The sequence below is a fragment of the Petaurus breviceps genome, unplaced genomic scaffold, assembly GCF_028583685.1.
Source record: "Petaurus breviceps papuanus isolate PSGF00001 unplaced genomic scaffold, PetGlider_PUasm1.0 90731, whole genome shotgun sequence".
Lineage (NCBI taxonomy): Eukaryota > Metazoa > Chordata > Mammalia > Diprotodontia > Petauridae > Petaurus > Petaurus breviceps.
The window spans coordinates 6,392,681-6,409,218 of NW_027187325.1; the positions used below are offsets into that span (position 1 = coordinate 6,392,681).

A 16,538-nucleotide genomic window follows, 5' to 3' on the forward strand; every position below is an offset into this window, starting at 1 on the left:
CTTATATCCTCTCATACAGGTACCACCTTAGTTTGGGTCCCTATCACCTTTCATCTAGATTATTGTAACACTCTCTAATTGGTGTCTCTGCCTCCAGACTCTCACCTTTTCAGTCCATTCCACACACTGCTGCCAAAATAATTTTCCTTGAGCACAAATGTGACCAAGCATCTCCTCTACTCCATCAACTTCAGTGTTTTCCTATTACTTCTCAGATAAATAATAATCTCTTCTGTTTAACTTCTAGAGCCCTATACAACCTGTCCTCAAACTACTTTCTAAACCCACTCGACATTACTCTCCCTCCTACATTCTGGTCTAACCATACTGGCCCTTTCTCTTTGCTTCTTCACTGTCAGTCTTTCACATTTGAAATATATTCCCTCCTTGCTCTGCCTCATAGAGTTCGCCTTTACTTTTGAGATGCAGCTGAGGCACCATCTTCTGCAAGTCTTCTTTCTTGGTGCCTTCCCTCTCATAGTGCCTTTGTATTTTACTCCATGATGAATATTATATGCATATGCAGATTATATATAGATATACATACATGCATATATATATGTGTGTGTATAAAACAAAGTTCTGTGTATTTCTCCCCCCCCAATAGAATATACACTTCTTCTGAGTTTAAATTGTTTCATTTTGTGTGTGTGTGTATATGTCCAGCACCTAGAACCATGCCAAATAGTAGGCAATTGTTCTCAGTCTCCTTTGATGATTCATAGTCCAGATCATGCCCCCTAGCATTCTCCAAGCTACTGGCCTATGCCTCTGATGCAGGAAGTAAATGTTATGTTTATGCAATTTTCTGTTACATACTATATTATCTATTCAGTCTGGTAGAGATTAGAGGTCAGACTCCTATGAGGCAGAAGGTTCTAAACTGTAGTCCTACCAGAAAGAAAAAAAAAGATAATTCAATAATACTGAAGTTAAGTGATTTGGGTAAACATCAGTTTCCTCATCTATAAAATGAGAGTGGAACCAGATGACCCCGAAATTTCCTTCCTGCTGGAAATCTATGATCTTATTATCCTTAATTTATAGTCCATCACTATTGATTAAACAATCTATGGGGAAAGAAAATAGGAATTATTTGAAATGATAACACAAGACCAATAATTATGATATACATGAATTCTTTCTTTAGCTTGTGAATTTAAACCAGACTTTATACAAACATTCTAAAGGTAATTATACTCCAAAGTCTGACCAAGTCAGCATCTCAAAAGCAGAGTTCCATCTTTACCAGTAGGCATGTGATCAATATCTTCACAGAGGAGGTAGAAAACAGTTTCACTAGAATGCCATTCTCCTTGGAGTTTTGGTGGGTTTTGTATTATTTGCTTTTTAGCCTCTGAAATTCCAATTCTCTTAGCATAAATCCCTGCTACCAGCAGTAAGAAGAAATGCAGCCCTTGCATCTCCTTTTTTCCCTAATATCCCTATAGGACAGCTCCCCATCAGCCAAAAGATCTGATTTATCTCCAGGTTAAATGCTATTTTGTGTCTCTAATCTCCTGAATCTCTGACCCTTAGTCCAAGCAAGATTAGCATAAACCTCACTAGCCACAGAGAAGAAATAAAAGACAGTATTTTCCTTTGATCTGGGCCTTTGTACATATTTGCTGAATTCATACAATATAATAAAAGGGGGATAGGAAAGAATCTGAAACCTTCAGCTTGTCTTCAAAGCTGATCTCCAAATCAGGTACAAAAGTCAATTACACCCAGGTTAGGTCCTTTACAACTTCGACTTCAAAAATGAGAAAAAGATATTATTATTCTTTTCCATGCCTACACTCCTACATCTGATACCTCATGGATCTTTATCTGTGATCTTTGGCTTGTTTTAGGGAATGCTCATTTAATTTTAGGATCAGGGTGTTATCTGGCCTTTTTCTGACTCCTTGTACAATGACTCATCTTGGCACCAAAGTAATTCTGAATTCTTTTTTTTTATTATTTGTCAAATCTTTATTGGGTAAGTGGGGAAGGCTGGTAGAGTCCAGTTTAGTCCTTCTTGGCAGCAGCCTTCCTCATGGCAACTAGGGCATTACTGAGCTCATCTCTCTTCCTCTTGGCTCAGATGTGAGTTCCCACCCTTTTTTTGATGAACTTAAGGGCTCCCTTATCCTTGGAGACTTTTAATAATTCCATGGCCCACCTTTCATAAGGGGCAAATCCACACACCTCCGGGATCATATCTCTCACAAACTTTGTGTGTTTGGTCAAGCGCTCACGGCGGCGGCAGTGTCATGGCTTCGAAAAGTTTTTCATAACCTTGTGGCCTTTGTTGAGGCCCACAGCCATGGGGTACCAGATAGCCATGGCTACGGTGGCGCATAGCCCCAATGGCAGCCACAGCAGAAGGAAGGAGTGTAATTCTGAATTCTTGAGGCCTATGCTGGAAGGTGTAATCTTAGGCAGCTGCTATGAATCTGAAAGAGCTTCCAGTGTGCGCCCAAGAGGCCATGTGTCTATTGCATTTCATACATAATTTTATGAGTTGTTCTGGCCAGTAAATTTTATTCCCAGATGACCAAACCTAGAATGATACACCCCATGGCCTCAACTTTGCTCATGCTTGGAGAAGTCCATAGAGTTTGTCCCCAGGCCTGACCCAAAGTTTTTTCATCTTAGTATCACATATTCCTCAAAATTCATAGTATTTATGTTTACCCTTCTCATCCACATTATGCTGGTAAAGGCTTCAAGAAGCCTGGTTCAAATTCTCGCTGTGATAAAGTATTGGGAGAGAACAATAGTATGAAAATGACAGCAATGGGGGAAGAAGGTTGATTGAATTCAATTCTTAAAAATCTCTCTAGCTGAAAAACAGTTCCTTAAATTAAATCAAAAGTCTACTAACAAACTTTGTCAAAAGCCAGATTCCTGAAACTGGCCAGAATCTCCTCAGCTGGGTCAAATTCATTTGAAACTCCTGCCTTGGTCTCCAGCCTCCTTCCCCCTTCCCCCCCCCCCCCCGCGCCTTTCTCCTTTCCCCTACCCCCCCCCCCATCTAATTGTTGTCACTTGCTTCAACTCTTAAAGAGATCCTGTATGTATCCCTGGCCTCTGTGGGTTGGCTATTGCCAACATGATGGAGAGGCAAAGTTCCCAGAAATGGTACCTCACGAGTCTATCTGTTTGGCCTAATGTTTGGGTTTTTCATTACATGAGTCAGTCAAAAAATATATATTATGTATTTAGAATGTGTCAGGCACTGTGTTAAGAACTCCAGGTGTGAAGGAAGGCAAAAATACATATTTTGAATCAAGAAACTTACATCACTAGATATTTACAAGATATATACAGATTAGAGAGAAGGTAATAAAGGCATTGTAGGGAAGCAGAAATTATACATGAGAGGTGTGCATGGTGTCCACACGTGTGTGTGTAGATAGATGGTAGCACTTTTGACAGAGTAATAGTTTTGGGGGAAGGGAATAAAGAACTTTTTTTGGATCATTAGATTTAACATGCATGAGGAACATTCAGTTGGAAATGGAAATAAGGAATTCATCAGGCAACATTTGAACTTAGAATAAGAATGGAACTGGATATATAATTCTGAATCTCATCAACATTGAGATGATAATTAAAACCATGTGAAGTGGTAATGTCACTAAGAGAGATCACAGAGAAGGACTAGAATGGCTTGTCTTATGGATGATGACCCTGCAGTGGAGACTAAAAAGAAGCAATCAGACAGGTAGGAGGACAACCCAATGAAAGTAGTGATATGATCATCCGGTGATCATCCAGATCATCCAGTAAGAAGAGAGGATCTTGGAGGAAAGGATGATGAAAAAAGCCCACTGCTAAAGAGAGGTGAAGAAGGATGTGAATTGAAAAAAAGTCATTTGATATAACAATTGTGATATCATTTGGTGACATTGGAGAAGGCAGATTCTGTTGAGTTATGAGTTCATAATGCAAAGAATTGAGAAGGAAGTATAGGCAATGAATTATGTTTAGAGGCATTTTTTCTCAATGGAGGCAGTATTTTTCTAGTATCTGATGAGAAAGGAAGGAATGGAATAGGATGATAGCTTGAGGGACAAGAAGTCTAGTGAGGGCTGTCATGATTTTTCATTTTTTAAGGATAGGGAGGCTCTGGGCATGCTTGTGAGGCAGCAAGAAAGGCACCAATAGATAAGGAGAGATTGAATATTAGAAAGAAGGTAAATAATTGAAAGAACAATCTACTAAGGGATTTCCCACCTGGCAAGTCTCCTTTGAACTGAACTCAATCATACTGACAAGAACCTCACAATCAGGAAATTCATCATCCTTCCAGATTGTATCAGCCTTGGTACTCATACCTCATCAATACTCTATCCCTCTAATTGGAGAGCTGGAGGGCAGAGCAAGTAACCACTCGCAAAGTACTCATTTAAAGAAGGTTCCCAGGCCAGACAACTCGTCATTTCTCACTGAACTGTAATCCTTTGGACTGGACTGTTGGCTACCTTCCCTCCAACCCTATCTCTTTCAGCTTTCTTTTATGTGTTCTCTTCCCTTTCTTTTTTATGTTTTTATCCCAAGAATTTAGCACAGTACCTGGTACACAGTACTTCAAAAATAATTGACTGATTGGAGGACACAAGAGGTAGTGGGATATGTGTGTACACACACACACACACACACACGTGTACACATACACATATATGCTTGTATGTATATGTACCTATATGCATGTGTGTATGTATACACACATGCATACATATACACACAAACATATTTATATATGGGTTGGTCTAGCCAGAGAGGAGGGCCATCTTTTCACCAAAGCTTGATGTAAAGGAGCAGAGATAGGGAGTTGCTAAGAGATTGTGAGATGTAAAGAAGGAGAAAAGAGGGAGCTTATGATGAACAACTCTATTTTCTCAGTAGTGTGTGAGGTGCAGGGCTCAGCTGTCAGGAGAAGGGGGAAGGGTGCCATAGGTGGCTTGAGGAGAGAAAAGATTTGGAAAAGATTTGTGGGAAGTGGCATCTAGGATGAACTGGGAAGGACTAAAAGGATTTCTTGGCTACGTTTGTGGCCCAGCTGAGATTCAGAAACATAAATTTATAGTAGACCCAGGCAAGGTAGTTGTAAGACTTTCTCTGGCTCTAGGTGTTCCTTTTTCGGATTCTGTCTCCTACCAAAGCTGCTAGATGCTGGACATTTCCTGTCTATCTAAGCACATAGTTCCAAATCATAATCTTTCTTTTCCTCAGTTGACCTCTTTCCATTTGCCTTGTTGCTTGGCTAGACTTGTGATATCTTTTAGATCTCTTTTGCTCATTTGTAGTGTTACATCTATTTTTAGGTTAATTTATTTATTTTTAGTTTTCATCATTTATTTCCATAAGTGCTAAATTTTTTCCCCTCCCTTCCTTCCCCCTCCACAGGATGGCATACAATCTGATACAGGTTCTACATATACATTCCTATTAAACATATTTTAACCTTTGTCATGGTGTATAAAATAATTAAAACGTAGGAAGGAAGGAACCATGAGAAAGAAAAAAACAAAGCAAACAAACAAAAAAGAAAGAAAATAGCTTTGTTTTGCATTCAGACTCCATAGTTCTTTCTCTGGATGTTGTTGGCATTTTCCATAATGAGTACTTTGTTTGAGAACCTTGCATTGCTGAGAAGGGCCAAGTCTATCAAAGTCAGTCATCACACACTGTAGTTGTTACTATTGGACTGCTAGTCTTGCCCCTTCTGGATAGCACCATCCTGCTTTCATTTCTGCCCTGAGATAACACAATCCTCATCTATTTTCCTTGTATTACCTTGAACAAGAAAGTTAATTTCTCCAGGCCTCACTTTACTAATCTGTAAAATGGAAAAGTTTAACTAGATGATCTTTAGGATGCCTTCCAGCTCCAAATCTATGATTTTATAACATACAATCTTTGGAATATATTAATTTCTGTGACTAAAAAGTAGCCCTGGATTTCATCTTTCATGAATGTTTTCTCTGTCACACTGATGCTGTCTGGTATATAAAACTATATTCCTTAGATTTTAAGAACATGAATAATTCTAAGGGCAGCTAGGTGGCACAGTAGATAGGAGCACAGGCCCTGAAGTCAAGAGGGCCTGAGTTCAAATTTGGCCTCACACTTGACATTTATTAAACTAGCTGTGTGATCTTGGGCAATACTTACCCCCAATTACCTTGCCTCCCCCACTCCAAAACAAACCCATATATAATTCTGGACACAACCCCTTTTTTATTTTCTGATACTAATTCAAAAATGTAACTCTGATATTCCTAATTATCACAAAGTAATTTATTAAGTGCTATAATTCTTTTTAAATAGTGCACCATTTTTTCCAATTACATGTAAAGACAAATTTTAACTTTTTTTTTATTTTGAGGTCCAAATCTTCTCCTTCTCTCCCTTACTTCCCCTCTCTCTAAGGCAGTAAGCAATTTGCTATAGGTTATATATATGCAAGCATGTAAAACATTTCTGTATTAGTCATTCCATGAAAGAAGAAACAGACCAAAAGAAGAAATGAAAAATAATTAAGTGCTAAAATTCTACAAACATCTCACACTAGATGTGAACACCTAAATATTACCCCACATAGTCACATTTATTAAGTTCTAAATTTTATTCTTTACTGTAACTTATAAGAGGATTTATTTTATTTATGAAATAATGTGAATCTTTAGCTTATTCTTATGTGTCCATACTGGCCAGCTACTGAACTGCATGGGGGCTTTTATAAAGTCATCTTTCTGTTCTTGGTAATTACTTATTTCCTTATATCCATTCAATGACTTTCCTCTTAATGACAGTGAACATTTGGATAAAAGGTGAAAACTGTGATTAATTTGAATGTTTGACATACCACAAGACCAAACATCTGGATAAGAGCTAAACAGTTAAATCATTTATCTCCATGTTTTCAAATACACCACAGTTTGGAGTCTTGTGGACAAAGTATGCAGGTGCGTCACTGAATTTCTCACTTTTTATCCAGATGTTTTCATATCTTCCAGACATAGTCATTATCCATATTCCAAGAGCTAAGGAAATGACATTTTCAATAGCTGTTGTTTGCTTTTTTTGTCCTTTATAAAATGATTTCCTTTATCCTTTCGAGTCCCAGTTGCACCATTTGGCTTTGAATGCAGAAAACCCATTTCCTTGGAGGCGTAAGAAGAGCAAACTCTTTTCTCCATATCCTTTTTGTCCCCCAAATCTAACAATGACTTCTACTAGCTGATGAGAGCCCTCGTTTTCCTGTTCTGCAAAGAAATCATTTTTAGAAAAAAGTAAAATGCTCAAATGTTTCTCTTGTTACTATTTCAATAAAAATAATTTAAATGACTCAAATTAACAACTGTTTATTGAGTATTTACTTGGCACCCAGACCTCTGTCAAGTACTAAAGGGGATAGAAAAATATGGAAGTGAAAGTCTTTTTCCTTAGAAGTTTGCAATCGAGTTGCTGAGACAAGACATCCATGCAAAATTAGATTGGAAAAGCTCAATGGTACAAGAAATATCATGAGGCCCGTATATCCATCAATTGCCAGAAAAGTACTAGAGATACATGGATGCAAATTACAGAATGCTAGAACCAAAAGATATCTTAGAGAGAATAAACCAAGTCCTCCATTTATAGCGAAGAAATCAAGGCCAGAGAGATGAGAGAATTCAATCAAAGTCATGTACCAAAGTTGGGCCTAATGTCCACATTCCCTGATTCCTAGTCCATTGGTTTTCAAACCAAAGCACATTCTTCTTAGGGCAGAGAAGGAATAAATTCCTTTTGACTAGCTACAATGATCAGGGAAGGCTATCTGGAAAACAACTTGAAGTATACAGATAAAGGACAGGTGATATTTGAAAAGAAATAGATGAAGCATACTATAGTGGAAAGAACACTGAACTTGAAACCTTGCTCTGCCAATTTCTAATTTTGTGACCACAAAAAATAATTTAGGTTTTCTGGAATTTAATTTCTCGGTCTATAAAATGAGGGAGTTTTATGTAATCTCCAACATTCTTAGTTCTAACATTCTATGATAGATGATTTGGGGAAGTGGGTTGGGAGCAGGGAACTCCAGGTGGGAATGGAATAAGAAAAGCTAAGAATGTATAAGGCATTTTCAGTGGACAGTGAATACAATAATTTAACTGGAGAAAAGGAGTTAGGTAGGGAAGAAACGTTTAACAGGCCTTCTTATAGAATTAGCAAGCAACATCATAGCTCAGACTATTAAATATACTTTTTTTTACTGACAACTTTTTTTAAGGAGATAACTACTAATTAGATCCAAACAATAAGGCCATGCCATGAAATTGGTTGCTTGATATAGTCAAGTATCCTATGACCAAGATTTGTATTCCAACACATTTTGGAACTAAAAAAATCTATTTTGCAATGTTGATGGACTATGTGATTTGTTCAAAAGAGAACTGACCAGAGGCTCAGAACACCTGGATAGTGACTTTAACACTAATTAGATGAGTGATTTTGGATAACATGCTGCAGATTTCCCTATTCATCATTCAAAATGGGGAAACAGTGTGTCAGACTATGTATCAGAAAGGCTTTGAAAAGTATCAAGAACTATAAAAATGTAAAGAAATACCCCCACACACTCCATCCCACCCACTTCAGACTAGTTTTAATGCTTTCTGGCAGTTTGCACAAAAGCACTAGACTGGACGAGAGTTTCAAGATGAATGTAAGTCTGGGCTCTGATACATGGTAACCATGTGATCTTGGGAAGGTTGCAACCTTTCTGTGCTTCAGTTTTCTGATATATAAAATACATATTAACAATGTGTGCACTCCCTGCTTCACAGCATTGTTGTGCAGAAAGCAGTTTGTAAAGTGATATATACATATAAACATATATATATAATATGTATTTACATATACATATGTGCAATATATATTTATGGGTAATATGTTTACATGTGTGTGATGTTTTTATTATTAATGGAACATCAAGATAATAATACTGAACCATAATCAATAAACCATATGTTTTGATTATATAGCTTTCATCAAAAATCTTGTAGAAACTTCAGATATTATTATTACACTATAGTTTAATATCGTTTGAGAATCACTAACAAGAGGTTCTTCAGGCCAGGGGACATGAAAGCCTTCTGCTTTCCTTAACAAGAGAAGACGCAAATTCCACAACGTATAGGTTGGGACTAGTGAACTTGACATGGATTTCATACCAAATTCTAGCATACAGTGAGCTTACAAAGCATTTGAGACTGAGCTACAGGTTCTGACTTCTGTTAATATTAACTCTCAATTCCTGAACTTCAGCTCCTGATTCACATTTTGACAACTGCTTCCTGCTCTGGTTGACAAAACTGCCATGGTCTTTCCTAGTGACTGCCACTCAACTCTGACCCAAAAGTCTGCTATCACACACCAATTCGATTAGGCACTTGTATATTGTCCCACTTGTGACTGATGCCACACCTTGGAGTGGGTGACCAGATTTAAATAAATCATTTTATGGCCATGGAAAATATTTTTATTTCCTCTGTGTGAAGTCATTTGGGTCACATAAGGGAACACAGAATTTAGCTCTAGAATGTACCTTGTTATTGTGTTGTTTTGTTTGTGTCTGACTCTTTGTGACCCCATTTGGGGTTTTTTTGGCAAAGATACTGAAGTGGTTTGCCATTTCCTTTTCCAGCTCATTTTAGACATTAGGAAACTGTGTCAAACAGATTAAGTGACTTGCCCAGAGTCACATGGCTAGTAAGTGTCTGAAGCCAGATTTGAACTCACAAAGATGAGTCTTCCTGATTCCAGGCCTGTCATTCTATCCAGTACACTAGCCAGTTGTTTCTAGATGTTACCTTAGAAATCATTTTTGATTCAACCCTCTAATCCTTCAGAGAGGGAAAATGTAAGGGCAGTTAGGTAGCTCAGCAGACAGAGCTCTGGGTCTGGAGTCAGGGAGACTTATTTTCATGACTGAAAATAACTGAACAACAGCAATAGAACCTGAAATAAAAATCATACAGGTAGTAAAAAAACAAAACAAAGCAAAAACAAAACATCAGAGCCACAATACAAGCCCAGTTCCTCTTCCACCAAATATAGGAGCCTTTCTACTCTGTCATACAGTGTATTATATGCATTCTAACCAGTTGAGCTAATAGAACCTAAGTAAATCCATGTATTGCCTACTTCATCCTGTACTGCAACAAATATTAAACTAATGTCAGTTATGAGGTATAACAACATCAGCCAAATAACCCTCTTACCATAGTTTGAAATAATCCTAGGGAACAAACCGCAACAATTTCATCTTAGAGAATAAGAGAGATTTCTTTCCACACATTTATATGAGAAATCTCACTTATGCTGGAGTGTTCACATTTTACTTATCTCCATTAAATGCCATTTTATTTTCCTCCACTATTTCTGTTAAAAACTTTAAGGTTCATAAAACAGCAGGCATAAAATAATTGACTCTTCAGCAGACCAAGTTGAGAAGACAGTAATCAAAAGTATACATATAATGCCACTAAATCTAATCATTTTGATCTAGCATTTCAACCATAAATGGCTTATTAGCAGCTGACTTGCTCCATGCATCTTGATTTTCATTCCCCAAAGATGCTTCTTTAAAAAAAAAGTGTTGCTTATATTTCAAAGCAGCTGGCCGCCATTTTTGTAAGCTGAGGATCAGTAAATGTTGTTGAGTAGAGGCTGAAGAAAAGAACTCTGGAGAATTAATACGAGCTTTTTATTGTATGCTTGTGTTCGTTCTTATTCTTTCTCTTATTCTAACATATGAGCTGCATAATTCAACAAAAGAGAGCATAGTATAGGAGAAAATCTCACTTTGTAGAGCATCAGTCAATCCAACAATCAACAAACATTTATTAAGCACACACTTTGTGCCAGTCATTTGTGATAGGTATCAGGGATAACAAAAAATAATAGAAATGAAACATGCCTTATTCTCCAAAGAAGCTCTTATTCTATTGAGGGATAATGTGTACACATAATTTTATCCAAAATATATACAAAGCAGATAAAAGGTGATTTTAGAATGAAGTCATTAGCAACATGAGCATTAGGAAAGGTTTATTTTAGGAAGTTGCACTTGAGTTGATGTTGCAGGAAAATGACGGATTCTAAAGGGTGAGTAGATAAAAGGATTGCATTCTTGACATGAAAGAGAGATTCTAGAAAGGCATAAAGATGGGGTCTGGGCTACTGTGTGTGAGGAATAGCAAGAAGGCCATAAAATGAGGAAACTGGAGTAAAATCTAATTAGTCTATCAGAAATCATGTTGAAGCCAGTTTATGAGGGGTTTCAAAGGCCAAAGAAGAAGGCATTTCTTCCCAGAGGCAATGAGGAGCCACTGGAGCTTATTGAACAGAGAGCTTATAGATAACAGAGAATTCTGGGATAGAGTTTATTTACCCAAAGACAAATTAAACAAATAACCTTTCTTGGTTTTACCTGTGACCTTTACCTGAAGGAAGCCACCCTAATCTCTTCTAATTATTATGTATTGTAAACCACCAAGTTCTACCAGGGGTGGGGAACTTGTGGCTTCTACACCACATGTGGCCTTCTAGGTCCTTGGGTGGGGCCTTTTGACTTAGTCTAAGTTTTACAGAACAAATCTTTTGATTAAGGGGATTTGTTCTATGAAGTTTGAATTCAGTCAAAGGGCTGCACTTGAGGACCTAGAAAGTCACTATGTGGCCTAGATATCATAGGTTTCCCACCCCTAAACACACTGGGTGACACCCTCTAGAGCCATTTGATCAGTTGGTTCCCAGAGAAAGAACTCAATTTCATATAAAAATATTTCTCTGTCCCAAATAAATCCCCATGACAGTGGGGGTTCCCCATATAACTGGTCTGCCCTTGAAAGATTCATCGAATAAAAACATTATTTAATTAAAATGTTATGAACTTTTACAAGTTTTATAAATAAAAATGCAAAACATCCATTGCTTGAATAAAATTCTTTCTACTACTCCATTGTGACTCTCCATGTCATAATGTTCTCCTAATACCTCAGTTAAGACCCTTTTCTGTCAATATAAGTGATAGCACTAGACTTATACTTTAGAAATATCACTTTTGACAACTTTGTGGAAGATGGGCCATAGAAGGGAGGAAACTGGGGGCGGCCAGGTAGCACAGCAAGTAAGAGCACCAGCTCCAGTGTTGAGAAGACCTGGAGATCGAATCCCGGGCTCAGACACTTTGCACCCACCCAGAAACACCTGGCCGTGTAACCTTGAGCAAGTTACTTAACCCCAATTGCTTTAAAAAAAAAAAAGAAGGGAGGAAACTTAAGGCATGAAGACCAATGAGGAAGATCTTGTACTAGTCAAAGTGAGATGTGATAAGGGCCTGAAGTAGAGTGGTGGTTACATGAGTAGAGAGCAGGAGATATATGTGAGAAAGAAAATAGAGACAGAATAAAGATTTAGCAACTGGTTTGTTACCTCTGTGTAATCTTTAGGCAATAGCATTTCTCCTTGATCAGTGTTGGTTTTTTCAAATGCAAAATGATGAAGTTTGATTAGGTGACCCTTACCATTTTTCTAGGGTCAATACCCATGATACTAATCTAGAATGCTCAAGAAATCTTTCTATTCATCCACATTCCTATCAACAAAATAAATATCGAACAACTTCCTTACCAGGAGCATAATGACCAACCATCTATTTTCTAGAGTATCTCAAAACATCCCTTAACTCCTGTATTTCTTTGACCATAAAATGAAAGAATTGACTTAACTGAAATCTAAGACTTCACACTCGATTTAAAACCGATGATTCTTTTAAATTCTATGTCATGAAAAAATACAATATTGAAAAAGACTTACAGATGATTTTTGAATACTCATTCATGTATTCAAGAAATATTGATTGACCAACTACTCTAGGTAATTGAGGGAGAGCCACAAAGCAGGGATGGGAAGTGCCAAACAAGTGATACAATGAATATTGTGAGTTAAGGGGAATAAAATATTACCGCGACCTCATATGGTAAGGGAAGGTTTCACAAATGAAATGTGACTTGAGTTGGGCTTTGAAAGGTGCTTAGAATTTTGAATATTTGGAGAGTAAGACGGGTTATTCCAGGCAGAGGCAAATGAGTCTTAGTTCAAAATGAATTAAGAATATTTGAGGGATTATGAATAGTATGGTCTGATCGTAAAAGAAAATTTTGGAATTTGTTTTACTCTGTTGATTACTATATTTGTCTTAATATTGATCACTCTGTTTTGCCAAACATAGCTCTCATAAAATCACAATAAAGTCTATCATTGGTGGCATTTTCAATGTACAACTACACATTTTTTCCTATTAAATAGTTCTAATTTTAAGGGTGTGGCTAATGTTTGAAGGTCATCTATATGCAGACCAATGTAGTAGTTAATCTGTGGATAAAGTTATGACTAATATATAGTGTAACATCATGAATTAACTGTGCAATGGGACAATGGATTAGAAGCTTAGGACTGAATCTCCATTATTCCTTCTAATGTGCAAAGAATACATTTCCATTATTTCTTCTAAAGATTTAAAAACTAGCAGGCTTTTAAAAATTGTATCTGACCTAAACAAGGACAATTGTCAGTTATTAGTTCTGAAGAGCTAATTAAAATATAAAATTGAACTATTTGCACATTCATATTTTACTTTAATAGCATACCATTGGTTAGGATTAACTTTATAATACCATTCTCCTGAATTATTTATTTTCTAAATCTTCTTCCATGACTTGTAAAAAATCAAAGTTCTTTATTAAAATATAATAGAATTTGTATATAGGTATATCCAGTACTGTTTGTGGCAGACCTTTGATTCAGAGAGCAAAAGTTCAAATCATTCCCTCATTTTGACCCAAATTCTAGACTATAGGTGTAATGGGAATCTGAAGATCTTCCCTGCCCCTTGGCCCTTTGATAGGCTTAAGTGACTTTGAGAACCTTCCCTGATTTGAAAATATACTCTGCCCCCTAACAGGGTGAATGTGATCACATGGTGCCTGTGGTGGGAGGCTTGTTTTTCAGGAATGCCCACACCTTGTTACTTTGTGATTGGGCAGTGGGTCAAGAGAGTTGTGACATTCTCTTACCCAGGAGAAGGCTATATATACCCTAATGTGAGATTTTGCTTTGGGGGTCACTCTGGGAAGAGTTGTGTGATTTGGCCAGATAAGACTCTGAGCAGTCATTGAGCCCCTGGCTTTGAAAACCTCGATGTTGATGCTTCCCTCTCTTGTAACTGACTAGGTATGGATATAATGGTCAGACAGCTGAAAGCCCTGCCTGATGAATTGTGTTATTTTCACTTGTAGCTTCTGTTTGTATTCTCTGATGTTCAGGGTCCTGACTTTTCCCCCTGAACTAGGTAAATGATATATGTTGATTAAAGCAAGATTGTTAACCAATTTTGAGTTGCTTTCCTTTAGAAAAGCATATCTAAGAGTCTGTGCTAGCATCCATCCTGGGTATGCTAGGGTGCTTGCTACTACAATGGACCAAAAGTTCATGCTTGTTAGTCTAATATTTGAAAAGTGAGAAGAGGAAAAGGCAGGGGAAACAGAAAATTGACTAAATAATAATGAGTCATCATCACTAAAGATGCTACTGAGAAATGTCCATAACCTGAAAGAGCAATTAATTATTTTAAATCATATCATTTCATGAACTTCCATGTCTATAAGTAAATTATAATGTATTTGAACTTGATAGCACAAATAGTCTCAAACAATTATTTTATGTAGTTATGGCATATGGTAACTTTTCTTAAGGTAATAGTTATTCTTCATACTCAAATCCCTGATTAATAAGTTTGTTAATTGGAAATGCTTCTTCCATGTCCTAATACTAGCTGACCTTTACTTTTTAGTCATATGGAGCACATTTCTTTAAAGGATGTCAGTGCATTTCACACTATATTAATTTTTCTAAAGTGTCTGTGAAATAGGAAGTTGATTTATCATCATCGCTAATTTACATTTGGCAAACTAACTTGGAGGGCTATGTGCTAGAGTAGAGAGAGGGCCAGACCTAAAGTCAGGAAGATTTGTCTTCATGACTTCAAATCTGGCATCGGACATTAGCTGAGTGACCCTGGGCAAGTCACTTAACCATGTTTACCTCACTTTTCTCATCTTTAAAATGAGCTGGAGAAGGAAATGGCAAACTATCCCAGTATTACTGCCAATTTTTTAAATGGGGTCATGAAGAGTTGAATATGATTGAAATGATTGAACAACAAACTATGTCACCAAGAGAACAGGCTTGCAATTATGGTGTCTCAGAAGTAGGCATCTGACATACCAATGAAGCACAGACCAGAACTTTATCTTTTAGACTTTTAGATGCTTATCTTTCATTGTGGCAAAAATAAAGAGCTTCTAAGAAGAGATATATGCTCAAGAACTACTGTCTGGTGCTCAATAAAGGAAAGAAGGGAAAAAGGCTTTAGAGAAAAGACTCTCTCTTCACTCCCTCCTGCCCAGTTACTATAGTTTTCACTGTTGCTCAGGATAAAATATGACAATGAGTTCCTGTATCTAAGATTCTATGACTGGTAGCACATCAGTCAGTTTTCCCTAACTTGCTGCTAAAATAAGCTAATGGTGAACAAGCAGATGTGGCAGTGTGGTGCAGTAGACAGAACTCTGAGCTTGGAGCTCAAAGTCCTGTGTTTAAGACCTGACTGTGTCACTTACTAGCCAGAATAGACTAACTTGTCATTTAATCTCTCTGAAATGCATTTTCCTGACATAAAATAAGCGTGATAATGATTGCACTTCAAATTTGCCTAGGGTATTGTGAGGATGCAATGAAATTGTGAGAGACTGGAGAGAACCTTGGCTCTCAAATTAAAGGCTCAAAATTATAATTCTGTCTCTGATGTCTACAACTATGTGACCTGAAACAGGTCACAACCTCCTGGGGCCTCATGTTCCTCATCTGTAAAACGCAGGAGTAGGAATCAAGACCTTTGTGTGCTGGCAAATGTTCGATTAAAAGGCTCTAAAAAAAGGGAGGGAGTAGGCTCAATATGTTGGGGTAGGGGTAGGGGGAAAATGGGGAGAAAAATTGTAACTTGAAATCTTGTGGAAATGAATGTTGAAAAGTAAAAATAAATAAAAAATTTAAAAATAAAAATTTTTAAAAGGGAGGGAGGAGGAAAGAAGGAAGGGAAAGAGGAAAGGGGCTATGGAGGAAAGGAGGAGAGAAGGAGGGGAGGAAGGAAGGAAGGAAGGAAGGAAGGAAGGAAGGAAGGAAGGAAGGAAGGAAGGAAGGAAGGAAGGAAGGAAGGAAGATAGAAAGAAAGAAAGAAAGAAAGAAAGAAAGAAAGAAAGAAAGAAAGAAAGAAAGAAAGAAAGAAAGAAAGAAAGGGAGGCAGGGAGGGAGGAAGAAAGGAAGGAAGGAAGAAAGAAAGAAAGAAAGAAAGAAAGAAAGAAAGAAAGAAAGAAAGAAAGAAAGAAAGAAAGAAAGAAAGAAAGAAAGAAAGAAAGAAAGAGAGAGAG

General features: G+C 37.2%; 1 long non-coding RNA gene and 1 pseudogene across 1 annotated transcript in view; one reads left to right on the plus strand and one right to left on the minus strand.

The window, feature by feature from the left end:
• The window catches only part of LOC138145218 (uncharacterized), a 1,102,603-nt gene that overhangs the window by 122,914 nt on the left and 963,151 nt on the right, over positions 1-16,538 (plus strand). The window lies entirely within an intron of this gene.
• On the minus strand, positions 2,014-2,331 carry LOC138145215 (large ribosomal subunit protein eL36-like; annotated as a pseudogene).